Source organism: Pinus tabuliformis, chromosome 6 (assembly GCF_031772625.1).
Source record: "Pinus tabuliformis cultivar Carrire ecotype Pingquan chromosome 6, CPIR1, whole genome shotgun sequence".
Taxonomy (NCBI): domain Eukaryota; kingdom Viridiplantae; phylum Streptophyta; class Pinopsida; order Pinales; family Pinaceae; genus Pinus; species Pinus tabuliformis.
In genome coordinates this window covers 1,067,892,606-1,067,911,881 of record NC_142292.1, presented here as the reverse complement: position 1 = coordinate 1,067,911,881, position 19,276 = coordinate 1,067,892,606, and positions in this window count along the sequence as shown.

Here is a 19,276-nt window from a genome sequence, read left to right as displayed (position 1 = left end):
ACTTTGAAAGAGTTTTAAGCCGATATGATGTGAATCATTTCGACACTATGAGATCGATTTATCTTAGAGTTCAATCTCTTTATGACTTGCTATTGAAAAACAAAGTCATAGGAGATTTTATCTCGATCTACAATCTTGATAGCTAATCCAATCTTCAATATCACTCACTTGATGTTTGTTATTTCTTCGCTACCTCCGTTGCCTGTGTTTGATTGCTACACACTTGCCTTTGAATTCAAGGTTTCTTTAACCCACTTAGCTTTCCAAGTGACGCCAGTAGGTGTTTATCCATTTGGAAGCCATTTGTCACCTTTTGGTAGTCTTTTTCCTTTTACTGGAGTGCTACAACCTATCTAATAATGGATTATGTTGTGGAAACAAATATCAATTGCAGAATGTTTGTAATCTCGTAATTATAAGAATATTTTCATCATAATTCATTAAGAAGAATAAATTCTAATTATGGATGATGATTACCTTCTTAAGAGTTGTCCTTGACCATAAACATGTTGTGTTTGCTACAAAATGGTGATAAGAAGGTGAAATAAGATAAAATAAGAGGGCAAAGAGGATAGTAAAGAAGAAACAATTCCAGACTTCAACATTCCCCCACACCAAAGCTTTTGCATGTCCTCATGCACCAAAATTTCAAAAACTGGTTCTTCCTTCCTCCTTTAGTGAATGATTTCTGAGGCATGTGCAAGTACATCCAAGCTAGTACTCTCTTTCTTCTTTTTAATGCCAAACATGGTCCTTGGTTTCTTCATTAGAATTATGCCTTGTAATCCTATGACCCTGTTTTTAAGAAACTTATTTTGAAATTTAAGTTTTTTTATCCTTTTTGTATGAATGACAGAGGTGTAGAAGTATATTGTCATTTTGAGTTCTAAGTATCTCATTCTAAACCTTTGCTGCTTCCCTTTCCCGAATTAAATATTTGTTAAGAACCTCCAACTCATATATGTCTTGTTTTATATTTTCTTCAATTATGTGTTCCTATTCTGAATTTTGTTTTATTGCTAAAGTTTCCCTCATTTCATACTGAGAAATTTTTTCCTTTTGTCATGGTCTTTGCTCTAGAGATTCTACATAGTTATATATTTCTTGCTAGACATGATCAATTTCGGGAGTTTGTCTTATTGGGCTGACTATGTGAGGTGGCATATTATACCCTTCTTCTTCAAGGCTGATCATCCCCGATGAATGAGTATTTGAAATTTTCGAAATCCTTTTGCTTCTCCTTAATTTTACCTCTAAGCTTCCAATGTTTTGCCTTTTTTCTCTGTTATCCTCTGTTTTCTTCTTTTCTTCAGGTACTTGCTAACTTGGGCTAACTTTCTTCCTTCTAAAGTTTTGTTTCTCATCCTTCTATTTAATTTTTTTAAGATATTGAGACAGTGGAGTATTGTCTTCGAATGGGTCCTCTGGAGTTTCAGTCACATTCTGCTCTTGAATTTCCTCTTCGACTCTTTCCTTTTCAAGGCTAAGGTTTGATTTTATTCTACTTCTTCTAACCCTCTTGTTTGGTTTTTTCTATGGATCTTCTATAAAGTGATTTCTTACTAAGAAATCCTGCCAATTATCTCCCCGAGTTTGAAAATGTGCGTCTATTAGAATCTTAATGAGTCCATGATGGTATAGAGAGTTATCGATGGACCTTGATTCTCTCTGTATGTTGAATGACATTTTATTTAAACTTTGAAGTAGGAAGTAAGGTATATTGATTTAAAATCCATCAACAAAATGCATAATAACCCTGACATGGTAGAAAAACATTGTCCCAAATATCCCTTCACATGTTGCAAATTTCTGAATGACTAACAAGAGATTTCACCATTTTCCTTTTAACGTTGTGACTAGAATACATTTCTTAAAAATAGACAAGTCCGTACTTGGTTCTTTCAAGAAGTGTATCCAATCATTCTCTTTTATTATCCTATTTTTGAACCATATTTCTCCATTCATTGGTAGTCTTGTTTCTTTTACTACAATTGATCATGTTAGGATGATTTTAATGTCTCCAATTTCTGCTTCCACTCCATCAAATGGTCGGGTAAAGGCTTTGGTAACTTCTGCTTCATAACCATCAAACTTTTAGAAAAACTGGAGCCATCCAATCTATTGCAATTTCTCTCTAACTGTTGAATATGCCTGGAGGAATTTTACCCCATTCAGCTCAGAATGAACAAGCATACGCATGGTGTAGAGAAGTATCGGCCTTGATTGTTTCTTTCAATTGGGAAGGTGGAAGTTTCAAGAGATAATGAAATGAAATGCAAAGTGGGAATGAGAAGAATGGATATGGAACAAGGTTAAATAATTGCGAAGCATGCACTGATATAAGAAGTATTGTTTCATCTGGATTTGTACTTCACAACTTCCTAGATCCGATTTCAAAGGATCGGTGTCGTGTTTTAATTCTAATCAGACTTGATGTGACCAACGATGTAATGATGATGAGATATGGTATAATGATTATGAGTGTAATGGAAAACATATAAGGTCATATAAGGTCTTCAACTATTAATATAGTCATCCATGAATTAAAACCTAAGATCTTACATGAAATATAATTCCAACATTCTTACATACCTTTATTTTTGTTCTCCCTGAATTTTTGTAGAAATTGGATGTAGTTGCAAAATTGAGGATTGGTTGTAGAATGATAAAAATTATGTTTTTGCTTTTTATTCTCAGAATTCCTTTATTTGATTATAAGAAGGCTTCTTTATGGTTTCTACTATTGTTGATGATGATGATTATGAATGTAGTTTGGCACCTGAAAAGAAAGAGAAGGACAAAAATAAATAGGGAAAAGAAAAAGGGGTTTTGAAAATCTAAACTGCCAAGAGATCTTGGTTTTCAGTTAATATTTTATGCATAAACATGCCAACATAGTTGGTTTTCATATTTATAATTTATTATTATTATTATTATTATTATTTTTACAAAGATTACAATGAAGTTGGAGAGTGAGGAGAAGAATCCCCTTCTTTAACCAACTTGAATTCATAATTCTCTTGCAAATATTTGACAAATTATTCCCTTGTTATTGGTTTATGATACAATCTTAATCTATGACCATTAATAAGGAAATTAATTTGTTCATCATCAATAGTTTTGATTTTGATTGCTCCAAAATAAAAAATAGTTTCAATCTCATAAGGACCAAGCCAATGAGTTTGAAATTTTCTTTGAAAATATTTGAACTTGGAATCAAAGAGAAGAGCCCAATCACCTTGCTTGAACTTTTTAGCTTTGATAAACTTGTCATGCCACTTAAATCTTTGCTACTGAACTATGTTGGTTCTTTGAATAATATCTTGTCGGATCTCATCTAGCTCATTCAATTGTGCCAACCTTTGTTTTTGAGCTTCTAATAGATCAAGGCCCAATTTGAATACTGTTCTCAAAGTCTCCACTTGGAATTCAATTGGAAGCAAGACCTTCTTTCCATAGACATGCTCATAAGGAATATGTCCAGTTGTGTTCCTCCATGTAGTTCGGTATGCCCATAATGATTCTGGAAGCTTTTCTACCCAATCCTTTCTATGCAAATGCATGGTTTTAGTAAGAATTACTTCAATAATTTTGTTGTTAGATTCCACTTGCCCATTGGCTTGTGGATGATATGCAGTAGACTTTAGATGCTTGATTCTATATTTCTCCACAATCTTTGTACCAACTTTGATGTGAATTGAGTCCCTTGATATGTTACAATTTCTCTTGGAACACCAAATCAAGTAAATATATCCTCAAAAACAAATGTAAGTACAACAATTTCAGTCGCAAATAGAAAAGGTTTTGCTTCTACCCATGTTGTAACATAATCCGTGAAAAAAAGTATATACCTTTTCTTTTTAGATGGAGGATTTATTGGTCCAACAAAATCTAGAGCCCACTTTTCAAAGGGTTCTACAAGTACCTATGGTTGTAGAGGAATCTCATCTGATGGAATGGGTTTCCCCATTCTTTGACAACTATCACATATTTTAACATATTATTTGGAATCCTTAAAAATGGATGGGAAATAATATCCCAAAAGAAGGATTTTGTAAGCAGTTCTTTTACTAGAAAAATGTCCTCCTCATGGTTCATCATGACAATCTTCAGGATTTCATGTACTTCATATTCTCGAACACATCTTCGGATAATCAAATTAGGTCTAGTTTTGTACAATTCTCCATCTATCCAGGAATAAATTGCATTGGTTTTGATCACTTTGTGATTTTCTATCGGTGATAGTTACAAAGGTAACTTTCCTGTAGCTAAATAATTAGCAATATCTGCAAACCAGGGTGTTTTAGTAGATATTGCAAGAAGATACTCATCAGGAAATTTATCTTTTATAGGAACGTCTTCATTATTGTTCTTCATTCTAGAAATAAAGTCAACAACTGTATTTTCTTTTTCCGATCTATCAAGAATAGTAATGTTGAATTCTTGTAGTAATAACAACCATCTTGTAATTCTACCATTAGTGATTGGTTTTTTCATTAGATATCTAATGGAATAATGATCTATATGAATAAAATTTTCATAACCAATAATGTAATGACAAAATTTATTAATGGCATGAACAACAACTAAAAACTCCTTTTTTGTTACAGTGTAATTTAACTCTGCAGGAGTCAAATTTTTACTTGTATAGTAGATGGAATAAGGAGTTAAATTTTTTTGTCTCAAGACAACTCCTAGAGCTGTATATGAAGCATAAGTAGAAATATGGAAAGGAAGAACCCAATTAGGTCCTCTTAAAATTGGTGATTCAGTAATCTTTTGCTTCAACTTCTCAAATTCTTTTTGACACTCAATATTCCAAGCAAATTCACAACCTTTTTAAAGGAGTTTGAAAAGTGGAGAGGTTATTTTTGTGAAATTTTCTATGAATCTCCTATAATATCCAGTAAATCCAAGAAAACTTCTTACATCCCTTTGGAAAATATGAATTGAAATTTTAGAAATTATTTCTACCTTAGATGTATCCACTTTAATTCCATCACTCAAAATATGGTGGCCTAAAACAATCCCTTCATTGAACATCATACAACATTTCTCATGGCTTAATGAAAGGTTTTACTCTTTACATATAACAAGAACTTTTTCTAGATTTTCCATAACTTCTTCAAAAGTATCACCATACATAGTAAAATCATCCATGTACACTTCCACACAATCATGAATTAGATCAGAAAAATAACCTAAAACGTCTCTCTGAAATGTGGCAGGTGCATTACATAATCCAAAGGGAAGAACCTTATAGGTATATGTTCCCCATGGACATGTAAAAGTACTTTTATCTTGATCTTCTGGTGCTATTTGGATTTGATTATATCCTCAAAAACCATCTAAAAATAAAAAATACTTCTTTCTTTCCAAGGTATCTAATACTTGATCTATAAAAGGTAGTGGAAAATGATCTTTTAAATTGCTTTGTTTAATTCTCTGTTATCAATGTACACTCTCCATTTTCCATTTTTCTTAGGAACAATCACTAAACGTGACACCCATTGACTATCTGATAATGGATAGATGAAATTCAAATTAAGTAATTTTTGTAATTCCTCTTTAACAATTTCTCTCAGTTTAGGATTCATCTTTCTCCAAGGTTGTATAACTAGTTTGAAATTTTCTTTAATATAAATATGATGCATACAAGTTTTAGGATCAATCCCTTTCATGTCAGTGTACTCCCATGCATAAGAAGTAGAGTGTATTTGTAGCATATGTATCAATTTTCTCTTTTGAAATTCTTCCAAATTATTGTTAATATTTAATGTTTTATCTGGAAAAATTTCTACTTGAGAATTGCCAAATTTTTCCATAGAATGTAACGCCATTTGGTGAGATGATAAATATTCAATATTGCATTGTTCTTGCTCATAGTACGAAGAAGAATAATTATTATTCATTAAATTTATCAATTGATCTTTTTCATATAATTGTGAAAAAGTATAAACTGGCTTCAAATCATTAAAGTCTTCATTATCATCTATGCAAATCTCACTTTCTCCTTCAATTATTATTTTTCCAAGAGGATACAAGGTAAAATTATTAGTGGAATTTCCATCAGAGATATACATATCACCAGATCTACAACTTATGAATGCATCAACTATAGTTAGCCAAGGTCTACCAAGGATCAATGGATGACCTCCTAAATTATTCTTGGGAGTTAAAATCATGAAATCTATAGGATATTCCAAAGAATCTAGAGAAACATGCACATCTTATAATACTCCATCTGGTTTGATAACATATCTATCTGCTAATTGTAATAATGTAGGAGTATATTGAAGATTAGGAAGCTTAAGTTGCTCCATTGTTTGTTTACTCATGATATTAATGGTTTCTCCTAGATCAATTAAAGTGTTTGGAATATCAACACCATTGATATGAATTTTCACAATAGGACCACCAAGATCTAGATATTTTTGAACAATAGGTTTTCCCACCATGATATCAACAATATTTCCTACCGATTGGATCTTTTTGATATATTTCTTTGTCTTCCTGGTTTTCTAATTCATATTTCCTTGATAGTTTTAACAAATATTGGTATTTACTTTATAGCCTGTAATAAAGGAATTTTAAAGCAAATATTCTTAAGTTCATCTAGCATATCGTAATATGATAAAACAATTTGACTTTCTATTCCTTTATCAATTTTAAGCCTTTCAGGAAAAGGTGGATCTTGCAAAGAAAGAGAAGGTTGTTCTACTAGATGAATTGTAGGAGCTTCCTTTATTTTCTCATCCTTTGATAGTATAGGAACATCTTCCTTTAGGGGAACGTTTTCTTGATCAATATTTACATCTTTCTCAGGAACTTCATTCTCTTTAGATTTTTGGATGGAAGTTGTTGGTGACTTCTTTGATAAAACCCTACCAGATCTAAGTTGAACATCATTTAGACCTAATGGGGTAATCATACAAGTTTGAAAATTTTGTCCTTCGACATTATAAATAGCTTGTTGATTTTTATTGTTTGGATTCAGAAGTGGCTGGGAAGGTAGTTGATTGGGTTTTTGAGGGAATGGTAATGAAAGTTGTTGATTTGGATTTTGAAATTGAGGAAGTTGAGTTGGTTGAGGAGGATAATATTGTGGTGGAAAAGAAGGATATGGTTGTTGGAATTGAGGATATTTTCCATAAGGATTTTACCAACCTTGAGCCCAAGATGGATTTTGAGATTGTGGGGGCCAAGGTTGCCATGGCATGGGTGCAGTTCGAATTGTTTTTTGGTTGTGCATATGATTGAGTATTGAAACCTTGAGTCATATTTGATTGTTGATTTTGCCATGGTATTTAGCAATAAAACAAAGAGATTCATCTTGGCTTGTCCCAACTTCATCTTGAAAAACAACTTTAAGACTAGGTATTGAAGGCCATTCCTTTTTCAGCACATATGACACAAATTTCTATACTATCAAGGGGACATTCTCTTAAGGCATGTTTCTTTCTACACTTGGGACAAAAAATATATAATGCAACATTCTCAACTTTTTGCTTGTTTTGTATCTTAAGGGTATCTAGTTGTTCACTAAGACTCCCTAAGATATATGTTTTGAAATTATCAATCAAATTGCCAATTTCCGCTCTACTTACTGTTATAGTTGCAGATTTATTAACTTTGGAAATCACAGAATCTCTTGGATTTTTTCCAGTCCGAGCCTTACCCCTAGCGATATGTTTACATAAATCATAGATTTATCCAAATGAAAGTTGTGACACATCTACCTTGCCCATTAAATTAAGAAGATCAATCCATTCATCTTTGATGGATTTTAACAAAAGATTTTTTAGTGTTTCATCATCCAAATTATACATCTTAGCTATTTTGATGTTGTAAGAAAATATTTCAACTAGATCTTCAAGGCTCTCGTCCTCTTTTTGCATCATCTTAAAGACTTCATCCTTGAGGTTATGGGGCATACAATAATCCATGTATTTTTCTAAGAACATATTTTTCATTTCATCCCATGTTCTAATTGTATGTGTTCCTAATCCCATAAGCCATTTAAGTGATCCATCTTAAAGAGTTGTTGGAAAAAATTTTGACTTTTGAGGATCAAGTAAGTAATCATTAGTCCTACATAGAAATTCAAACTCAAAAATAAATGTTTTGGGATCCTTGTATCTTAAAGCATGGAAATTAGGGAGAATGGAGGGTGATATGTTCTTCATTATAGCTGTGGTATCTTAATCAAAGATGGGAAATCCATAAGGATCTAGTTCTCCCCTACCACCTCAACCTCGACCTCCTCCTCTATTTCCTCTTCTGCCTCTTCCACCTCCAATCCTAATTTCACCACCATCTATATTATGCACTTCTCCTTCTCCTCTCCTTACAATTGTAGATTCTTAAGAGCTAATATAAGGTTATATAATAGGATTATCTAGCTCTTGTTATGGTTCCTCTACTAATGGTACGTTAAAATAATTTTCTTCTTCTTCTTCTTCTTCACTAAGAACCTATAGTCCTTGTCCTAGAAGTTGCTCTCCTACTGAAGAGAGGAAAATTACTCCTTCTATTGGGGATGTGGGTTCATCAACTACAACTTCGGTAGAAGAAGTTGGTGAATCTATAGGTTGGATTTATGATCTGTGCACCCTAGGAAGTCTATGTCTACCTACCAATGATGGGATGCAAGTATGGTCAGATAGTGTGGCACGACAAGGTCTAGGTGGAGTGAGTGGTGATGTTGGAATTGAACTTCTACCTCTACTTATAAATCTACCCCTAGAATCCCTTTTTATATGCATAAATGTTTTTTTATATCATTTTTCAATTTATTTAATTTAAGAACTCTTAAAATGATATGCATGAATAGAATCCTATGTACACTTCCCCGACAACAACACCAATTTTTTTGGTAAAATAATTTTTCTTAATTTACTTTATTAATTGTCAACTAGGATTCGTGTACTTGTGAAATGTATGTGCACTATATATGCTAGGATTCTTCTTGTGAACTAATTGATTCTAGAAATGAAACTAATTCTAAGTATGGACACAAATTGGAGAGTAATTATGCACATGTTCTTTCATTCTAAAGTTATATTAAATCCTAATTAACTGAATTGAAAACCTCTTCTTTGCAGAAATTGAAAATCTACCTTAAGTTACAGAATTCAAAACTTCCTTCTATGAAAGTAAAATGTTGGAAAAGAAAAGTTCATGAAAGAGACAATATAATTCTATTTTGCAAAATTCAAAGCATTCTACACTCTCTTGAAAAAAAGGAAACTCTTATGCTAGATTGTAGTAAAGAAATCCTAGATTAGTTGCATGAAGGAAAAATTGCCATAAACAAAAAACGAAATGAAAATCTTTACAACTTTGAGAATGATTACTTATGTGTGTATTTATCCTCTAAAGAGTGTTTCATTAACAATTAAGAAATCAATTTAAACTATGAAATGATCAAATGCTGGAAAGAATATGCATTCAATAACTAAACTATTTTTAATGCTTTTCTATTTATGAGTACTCTGCAACCAAATGAAAAAAATCAGAAATGTAGTTCTATAATGGAAAACAAATTCTTAAAATAAATGATAATGCTGGAAACAAAACAAAAACTTATGAATAAGACCTCACAACTTGCAAGGGGGCCTCCCAAAGTGCAGGTTTGGTTGGTGCTCAAAGGCTTCTTTACACACACATTTGAAAACAACACTGATTTGTAATATAAAACAAGGTATCAATTTGTTGAAATGTGGCAACAAGAATATTATAATTTAATTTGTCCTTGAATTAAATTGTGAATTAAAATCGAATTTAATCTTAACAACTACTTGGAAATAATTGATTAATTCATTTTGAATTAACTAGTTGGAGAAATTCAAGTTAGAAGTCTCTCTGAAGTCATGCAAGAGTTATCCCTTAAATTAAGGAGATAAGCCTTAAATTAAGGAGATAAGATTGAGTTATATTTGAGTTGTAATTAGTTAACTCAGTTTACCGAGTTAAGTCTAGTTAAATTAGTTCCAAACTATTAGAACTAATAGAGAGTTAATAGTCAGTTGATGCATGCATGCACTCAACTAGTGCTACTCCAGTTAACTAAATATTCCCTCATCAGAAACTCATGCATGTCTATTCTGAGAAGGACCGAGCTGAGATTAAAGTCAAGGACAATGTACTATTAGTTGCATGTGTTTTCTTATAAAGAAAACTCATGCATGTAGTCAAGGAATCATTCCTTGAGGATTGCGCAGTTCTAACAGTGTGTGAGACAGTGTTCCACTTGGTTGAAGGTGAATCATCCCAGAGGAACAACGCAAGGAAATAGGAGCTTGGAGGGTAGAGAGGAAGGCTGGAGAGAAGCCAAGATTGCCTGTGAGCATCTGTGAGGATTGTACTAAGAGCTATCTAGTTGTGAGAGCTAAGGCTTTGTATAATTCCTATATATTTCCACCTTGTATGATAATATAGATAGTGGGGTTTTTAGCTGAGGCTTTCCCCAAAGTATTTTCATGTGTATTGTGCATTGATTCTTCTTCTTCTGGTTATATTGTTCAACTCGATCTTTAAGCTTCCTCAAGTTGATAATAGAAGTAGGTTATAGTATTATGCTTTGATTTATATTGCATTATTGGGTTGACCTACCAGCAAATTTTCTACATGGTACCGGAGCTGGATTTGTAGAAATTTTCTACATAGTATCGAAGCTATGAATAGTATACTGAGAATAGAATTCGAAGTTTGAAGTTAGGGGTTACAGGTGCAAATTGAATTCATATCATACTTTAAGGTTAGCCAATGGCATTCTATGGCTTGAGAATCGAGTATGCCAATGGCATTCTATGGCTTGAGAATCGAGTATGCCTTGGAAGGTAGCTTAAATTACATAGCATGGAAATATAGAATGGAGGTTGTATTAGAAGACAATGGCTTGAAGGAATTCATTGATCAAGAAATGCCAAAGCCAGCTTCAACTAATGCACAAGATTTGGTTGAGTGGAAGAAGTGTGTGGCGAAGGCGAGACAGATCATCCTTGAGGGAGTTCAAGACCATATTGTCTCGAGTCTCCATGCGAAGGATACTCCATTTTCAATGTGGAAGACATTGAGGGACCTCTACCAGAACAGTAGTGACCAGAGGAAATTGGGGCTCAAGGATAAGCTTCAAAGAATCAAGATGGAGAAGGGCGATACTATTTCCATATATCTGAGCAAGCTCACCACCTGTAGAGATGAGCTTGGCAGTGTGGAATAACTACTGCCGATGATGATATGGTGAGCCTCACTCTCCTTGGCCTTCAAAAGAGTTGGAATAGCTACCAAGACTCTATGAGTGGAAGGAAGAAACTGTTGGATTGGGAATGACTGTGGTCGGATCTTATACAGGAGGAGATCAGGAGGAGCACACGAGATGGTTCTTCATCCAAGGATGATGATGAAGAAAATCTAGCCTTAGCAAGTAAGGCAAGGAAAGGGAAGGGGAAGGCTTCCCATTTCAAATCGAATTCTTCTCATGGAGGGAAGAAAGGTGACATATCTAAAGTGAGATGATTTAATTGTCACGAGATGGGACATTATGCGACTAAATTCCCATCGAAGAAGTCCAAGAAGGGATCCTTGAAAGGATCGGAAGGTGAGGCATTAGTCTCTTAGTTTGAAATGGAATTTACCCTCATCGCATGCATGGTGTCATCAATGATGGGTTGTGTTTGGTATCTTGATAGTGGAGCCTCATTCCACATGACCAATGATAAAAATTTATTCAGTGCCTTGGAGGAGAAAGAACTCAAGATGTGCATAGAGATGGGTGACGACGGAAGGTATAATGTTTCAGGAGTGGGCACGGTTGCTTTTTAGAGGGAGCATGGAGCTCCTATCACCTTGACAGATGTGATGTATGTGCCTGGACTGAAGAAGAACTTGGTATCGGTCGCGCTGTTGGATGAAAAAGGCTACGATGTTGTCTTCAGTAAAGGAAAGGTGTTCCTAAGACACATAGCCATGATTCAGACCAAGTGGATAGGGATTCAGGTGAAGAATCTCTATAAACTAGAGGTAGATGATTGTGCAGCATTGAGTACGAAAGCAGAATTGATGCAAAGCCAAGACATTGGTGAGTTGTGGCACAGGTGGTTGGGCTATTTGCATCGTGGGGCTTTGAAGATAATGCAACAGATATCTACAGGACTTCCCAAAGGTAAACTTGAGCAAGTTGACACATCCAAAGGTTGTACCTTGGGAAAGTACACCAAGTCTTCCTTTCATGATCGAGACAGTCGAGCAAAGGCTATCTTAGAGTGAGTTCATTCTGATATGTGTGGACCATTCTTGACGGCATCCATAACGAAGCAAAGGTATTATGTGATTTTCATTGATGACTATTCTCGTAAATGCTGGATTTATTTCATGTAGAAGAAGGACCAAACTTTCACAAAGTTTTGTGAGTTCAAAGCTTTGGTCAAGAAAGAGTCAGGGAAGAAGACCAAGGCCTTGAGAAGTGACAACGGTGGAAAATATGTCTCTCAAGAGTTTAAGGACTTCTGTGCAGCGGAAGGAATTAAACGAGAGTTGACGACACCTCATAACCCACAGAAGAATGGGGTGGTCGAGAGGAAGAACATAACTATTGTAGGGGCAGCACGGGCAATGCTGCATGACCAAGGCCTACCACTTCACTTGTGGGATTAGGTATGCAACACAACGGTCTATTTGTAGAATAGAAGCCCACATCGCATACTTGGGATGAAGACACCAGAAGAAGCTTTCTCTGGTAAGAGACCAGATGTGGGTCACTTCAGGATCTTTGGCTCATCAGTATATTGTCATGTGACAAAGGATGCACGGAAGAAGCTTGAGCCGACAGAAAAGTTGGGGATATTTGTGGGGTACACTGATACACCTCACAACTATAAGGTGTACTTGCCTACCAGTCGGAGGATAGTGTTTCACAGAGATCTCAAGTTTGATGAGCAGAAGGCCATGCGAGTTTCCCTTGAGAGGGAGCTCCAACTACAGGCTATGGAGGAACTGTTGGTTCCTAAGGAGGAGGAGCATCAGACTAATGAGGAGCAACCGCATGTAGAGGTTCCAGGAGTGGAGACATCCACTCAAGCATAGTATTCCATAGATGGATGGAAGCGCACAAGAGAAGCTGATAGATTGTTGGAGGATGCGAGAGAGAATGTGGGAGCACCATCTTCTTAGCGCAGACAGAGGGGGTTCACCTGAGAGGTACACTGGATACATGGACCTTGCTGGGGAATGTGTTGAGACCAAGCCATCTTCCTTTGAGGAAGCAGTGAAACAACCAATTTGGGTTGATGCTATGGTGGAGGAGTATGACTCCATGGTTCGTAACAGTGTTTGGGACGTGGTTTCGAGACTGGAGAACAAGTCAGTTGCGAGTTCCTGTTGGCTTTACAAGGTAAAGTAAGTTACTGATGATGGGAGGATCATGTTGCTGCAACATATTTCGACAGAGAAGCAAGATGCTGACATTTTGACAAAGGCATTGTCAAAGTGTAAATTCGAGTTCCATAGAGACAGGCTCGGGGTGACAGATAATCCCTTTCTTGTTGAGATGGAGTGTTGAAATGTGGCAACAAGAATATTACAATTTAATTTGTCTTTGAATTAAATTGTGAATTAAAATCGAATTTAGTCTTAACAACTACTTGGAAATAATTGATTAATTCATTTTGAATTAATTAGTTGAAGAAATTCAAGTTAGAAGTCTTTCTAAAGTCATGCAAGAGTTATCCCTTAAATTAAGGAGATAAGCCTTAAATTAAGGAGATAAGATTGAGTTATATTTGAGTTGTAATTAGTTAACTCAGTTTACTGAGTTAAGTCTAGTTAAATTAGTTCCAAACTGTTTGAGGAACTAATAGAGAGTTAATAGTCAGTTGATGCGTGCATGCACTCAACTAGTGCTACTCCAGTTAACTACAGATTCCCTCATCAGAAACTCATGCATGTATATTATGAGAAAGACCCAGTTGAGATTAAAGTCAAGGATAATGTACTATCAGTTTCATGTGTTTTCTTATAAAGAAATCTCATGCATGCAGTCAAGGAATCATTCCTTGAGGATTGCGCAGTTTTGACAGTGCGTGAGAGAGTGTTCCACTTGGTTGAAGGTGAATCATCCCAGAGGAACAACATAAGGAAATAGGAGCTTGGAGGGTAGAGAGGAAGGCTGGAGAGAAGCCAAGATTGCCTGTGAGCATATTTGAGGATTGTACTGAGAGTTGGCTAGCTATAAGAGCTAAGGCTTTGTATAATTCATATGTATTTCCACCTTGTATGATAATACAGATAGTGGGGTTTTTAGCTGAGGCTTTCCCCAAATTATTTTCATGTGTATTATGTATTGGTTCTTCTTCTTCTGGTTATATTGTTCAAATCAATCTTTAATCTTTCGCAAATTGATAGTAGAAGTAGGTTATAGTATTCTGCTTTGATTTATATTGCATTATCAGGTTAACCTACTAGCAGATTTTCTACACAATTTTCTCCACAAAAGAACTATAAACTTAGTAATAATAACCTTATGTCTCTTGTCTCGCTTACAACATTTATACAAATTATAAAATGACTTTGAAAGAGTTTTAAGCCGATATGCTATGAATCATTTTGACACCTACAAGACCAATTTATCTTAGAGTTCAATCTCTTTATGACTTGCTATTGAAAAATCAAGTCATAGGATATTTTATCTCGATCTATAATCTTAGTAGCTAATCCAATCTTCAGTCTTGCTCGCTTGATGTTTTTTATTTCTCTACTACTCGTGTTTGATTGCTACACGCAGTTCCTAGGTTTGAATTTTCCTTTGACTTCAAGATTTATTTAACCCACGTAGCTTGCCAAGTGATGCCAGTAGGTGGTTATCCATCTAGAAGCCATTTTTCACCTTTTTGTATTCTTTTTCCTTTTACTAGAGTGTTGCAACCTATCTAAAAATGGATTCTATTGCGGAAACAAATATTAGTTGCAAAATGTTTGTAATTCCGTAATTGTAAGAATATTTTCATCATAATTCATTAAGAAGCATAACTTCTAATTATGGATGATGAAAACCTTTTTGAGAGTTTTCCTTGACCTTAAACATGATGTGTTTGCAACAAAATGGTGATAAGAAGGTGAAAGAAGATGAAATAAGAGGGAAAAAAGGATAGTAAAAAAGAAACAATTCCAGACTTCAACAATGATCATGTAAAAACATCCTTATATCGCTTAAGGAGATTAATTAAAACAATTATTTCTAAAGGTGAGAACCCTAACCCAATATTAACATTTTGAGGATTTTTCTATGTACCTAAATTAATGACTTCAAAATTCATGGTAGGACTATTGGTCTTAGTATTTACATGTTTCTTGAATTGATACTTAAGATCATAAAAGTACTCTAATTTAGCACAGACTTAGGAATGAAAATTTCAAATCGATTATTATCATCTTTGGAAGATTTTTTAATTTCAAGGTCATGAGAATGTTCATCGATTATATGATTTTCATATATACCTTCATAAGTAAGATAGTTAATTATATCATTATCATCATTAAACACTCGTAGGTTGGTGACGTTGTACGGGACAAAAGAATTAAAAATCATTTGTATTGAAAACCTATCAGGATTAAAATATTCAGGGGGAATCAACTTGGAAGCAACATTAGCTAACAAATCAACACTAGCATTTTATAATCTTGAAATAGCAGTGATATTAAATGAAGAAAAATTACAAATTAGATCTTGAACTAAAGATTGGTAATTTTTCAAATTGTTGGAGACACAATGAATAACATTTTTAACTTGTTTAATAGAAATTATTAAATCACCAAATGATTTGACATCACACACATTTATACTAATAACATTTTTAAGACCTTGTACTAATGCTTCATACTCAACTATGTTGTTAGTACAATCAAATTATAATATGCAAGTTGACATAGTATTTTCACTACGAGGGCTAACAAGAATTCAACCCACACCAACTTTGTCGTTATATTTCGATCCATCAAAGTATAAAGTCCAAAATTAGTTATTTATAAAATTATTTACATGACTATATACAAAATTTACACAACAAGATGAGTCAGTTTGAGAGAAATTTTCAATTTCAGAAATATTAGAATCTCGTTCAAAAGGAGAAATAAAGTTCTCAAAGAAAGAGTCAAAAGAGTAATCACCGACAATGGAATTTGGTGTGACACTTGGTTCATTTTATCCTCCTAAATCAGTTACAGTGAATTTCATATGTCTTTCCCTATCGAATCTAATTTGATTAGGTTTTCCATTAAAAGGAAGTAGAAAAAGGGACAAATTAGTAGTCAAATATCCATTCAATTGATATAACCAATAGCGGCTCAAAATAAAATCATAGTGTTCAGAGATGTTAGAAATTATAATATATATGATTTGGTGGACTTGAGGGTTGAAGGAGATCCTAGTGAGAACATTCTTGTAGCTCCTCTAATACCTTTACTTTTGCTCTATATAACTAAGCAATCTGATCCTATTCATGAACAACATCCCTCATTACTTCCACTTCATTATACAAAAAATCTTGATTTATGGGGCTAAGCACTGAGCTTTAAACAGACTGAATAAGGCATAATGTTAGGAGATGCTATAGAATCAACTAAGCAGTTGTGGACATTCCTATTAAAATTTCAAAAGTAATGAGAAAGGGAGGTGTATGTGAGTTGGGCCTGTCTCTTATCATTATAGAATCGAACTAAGTATCAGACACAACATCCTAGTTAAAGATGGATTTTCCTTTTTTGGATGCTGTGATAGGAGGAAAAGTAGATTTATCTACAAAACCTAATGCTTTCAATAGGATATTCTTCTAATATTTGAGTTTTCTCAAATCATACAAACTTATGTTAGCTCTAGTTATTTTCATTTCCTCTACGATGTCATATTCAATTTTGTTAGGGATAATTAAAGTTTTAGATGTTGTTGTATCTTTGTTTGATGGTTGATTTGAAGTGGATGCTTTCTGAGGAGGAGTAGATTTTTGTTGAGGGGAAGTGGATGTTTGTTGAGAACTTTTACTTCTTATTTGGAAAACTAGAACCTCTTTAATCATTCTGCTTATGTCCCAGAAATAATTTAAATCTAATTACCTTCCCTCCTCTTCTTCACCTTCCTCTTCATTTGCATACATTTCCTTAGTTTCAATGGAATAAATCGCACCACCAGGGGTTGCTTGTGGGTTCCTCTTGAAAAAATTCCTAAATGGTTTCTCTTTGACATTGACTATCTCACTAGCTAGGGTTTTCATGACTTTTTGTAAGCTTTCCATGTCGAAAGCATCTTTGTCCTTCTTTTCTTCTTTTGTTGGGGCTTTCCTAGTGGGTTGAGAAGTTTTAGGTTCTTCAATTGAAGATTTGTTTGCAATACCAATCATTTATTTTTCAACCTTCAAGGCTTCCCGTATGGCTTCATTGGGAGTGGCCTTCACAACACGTTTAAAAAACATGGCAATAGACAAAGGTAAGGAAGAAGTATAAAAGTCCATCTAAATGTCTACTCCAAGTTATGATGTATCAAAAAATTTATTGAGAATATTGAGGAACCTTTTATTAAAGTCCATAATTTTTTCTTTAGGCCCAATTTTGATTCTAGATAACTCAACTAGGATGGTTGATGAGGTCTTGTCGTCCCCAAACGTTTTAATGAAAATGTCTTCAAAAGTGTCCAATTTCGAATGCTATTTGGTTGCAAGGAAAAATACCAAGTTGAAGCCTCTCCTTCAAATGTATAGGGAAAGAGTCGACACATAATATATTCTTCATCAACTCTTCTTAAGTTAAGGGCCATCATGAAATTCATGATATGGTCTTCAAGGAGTTGTTTTGACTCAGGATCAAACTTGGGTAACTATTTTTCTGAATTTTTAGGAAGATCATGTTGGTCATTAGGAACATTAACTGGTCCCAATGTTTTCAAAGGGTGCACTCTTTGTTTTTGTTCGACCAAATTGATGGGTTCTTTGGGTAGTTGTTGTGGTGGAGGGAGTACTACATATATTGGAGGAGGTGTTGGAGGTCGATTCTACTGCCACCAACAACAATGTTGAGTTTCTTATGTGTTTGAGTTGGTAATGGTAGTTCAAGGATTTTAATCCCTAATTTAAGGCTCAAGGATTTGGTGAGAACATCCTATTGAAAAGAAGAGGAGACAATAATTCCATAATCAAAAGAGATTCTTGATGATTGTCTTGGACTTGCTAAGCCTTCAATTCATTGTGTAATGGAATGGATGTCTTCAAGGGAACTTTGGTAATATGAAGACATTGGGGGAAGGTTAAGAGAAGGTGAAAGACTAAGTGATTGATGAGTAAGAGACTCTAAGGGAGTATCTACAGAGCTAAATCATGGAGAACCTACTTCAAAATAAGTAGAAGGAGTGGCAGTTAAAGAAGAGGTAGGAAATTTGATTGTACAGGTGATAATGAGAGCATAGATCTTTAATTAGATTTACTTGTTATTTCTTGTGACCTAATGAACATTCATTTCCTGATCCCATCCTTCTAGCACCAATTGCGTTGATGTCTGGAAGTGTCCTGGTTCAACATGGGAGGAGTTGCCCGTTTAGAGTCCTGATTAGACTTTTTTCAGTTGCCAACAATTCTGACTGGTATTATTGGGACTAGTGGACCCTTCACAAGGTGGTGCTCAAATGAATGGAGAATTGGTTTTAAAGAGAGGAAATATTTATAGTCAACTAATATGAGTAAAATATTTTAATCTAAGATTGATTTAAATGCAGCTATATATCACTACTTTCCTATTGATTTATGTACAAGCCTAGGCATAAAATTATGTTCATGGAAAGAGATATGTATAATACATTACAAAACAAAAGGTTAATCAAAATATTACAATGGAAAACATGACTACGAAGAAAACTAGCTTGTACAATTAGTCAAAACAAAAAGCTAACTTTACCTACAACAATCCAATGAACACATTACATGGATCCATAAAACGATTCTAACATGTATATGAATGAAAGATAATGACAAATTTGCAAGGTACGAATCTAACAAAACATCACTTATATTCCCCATACAAGTTAGAAAGCTCTAGTAAAATAAGTTGAAAAGAGTTGATAACAACCTGCAACATCCATGCACATATCACCAATAACATATATGTGTGTAGGAGAAAAATGAACAAAATTATTAAGAGATTTAGATTAATTAACATTTTGTCCATTTGTTAAATTCTGACATGTATGTGAATGAAAGAAGGAAACTAACATTCTGTAGATCTATATGTTAATAAAACT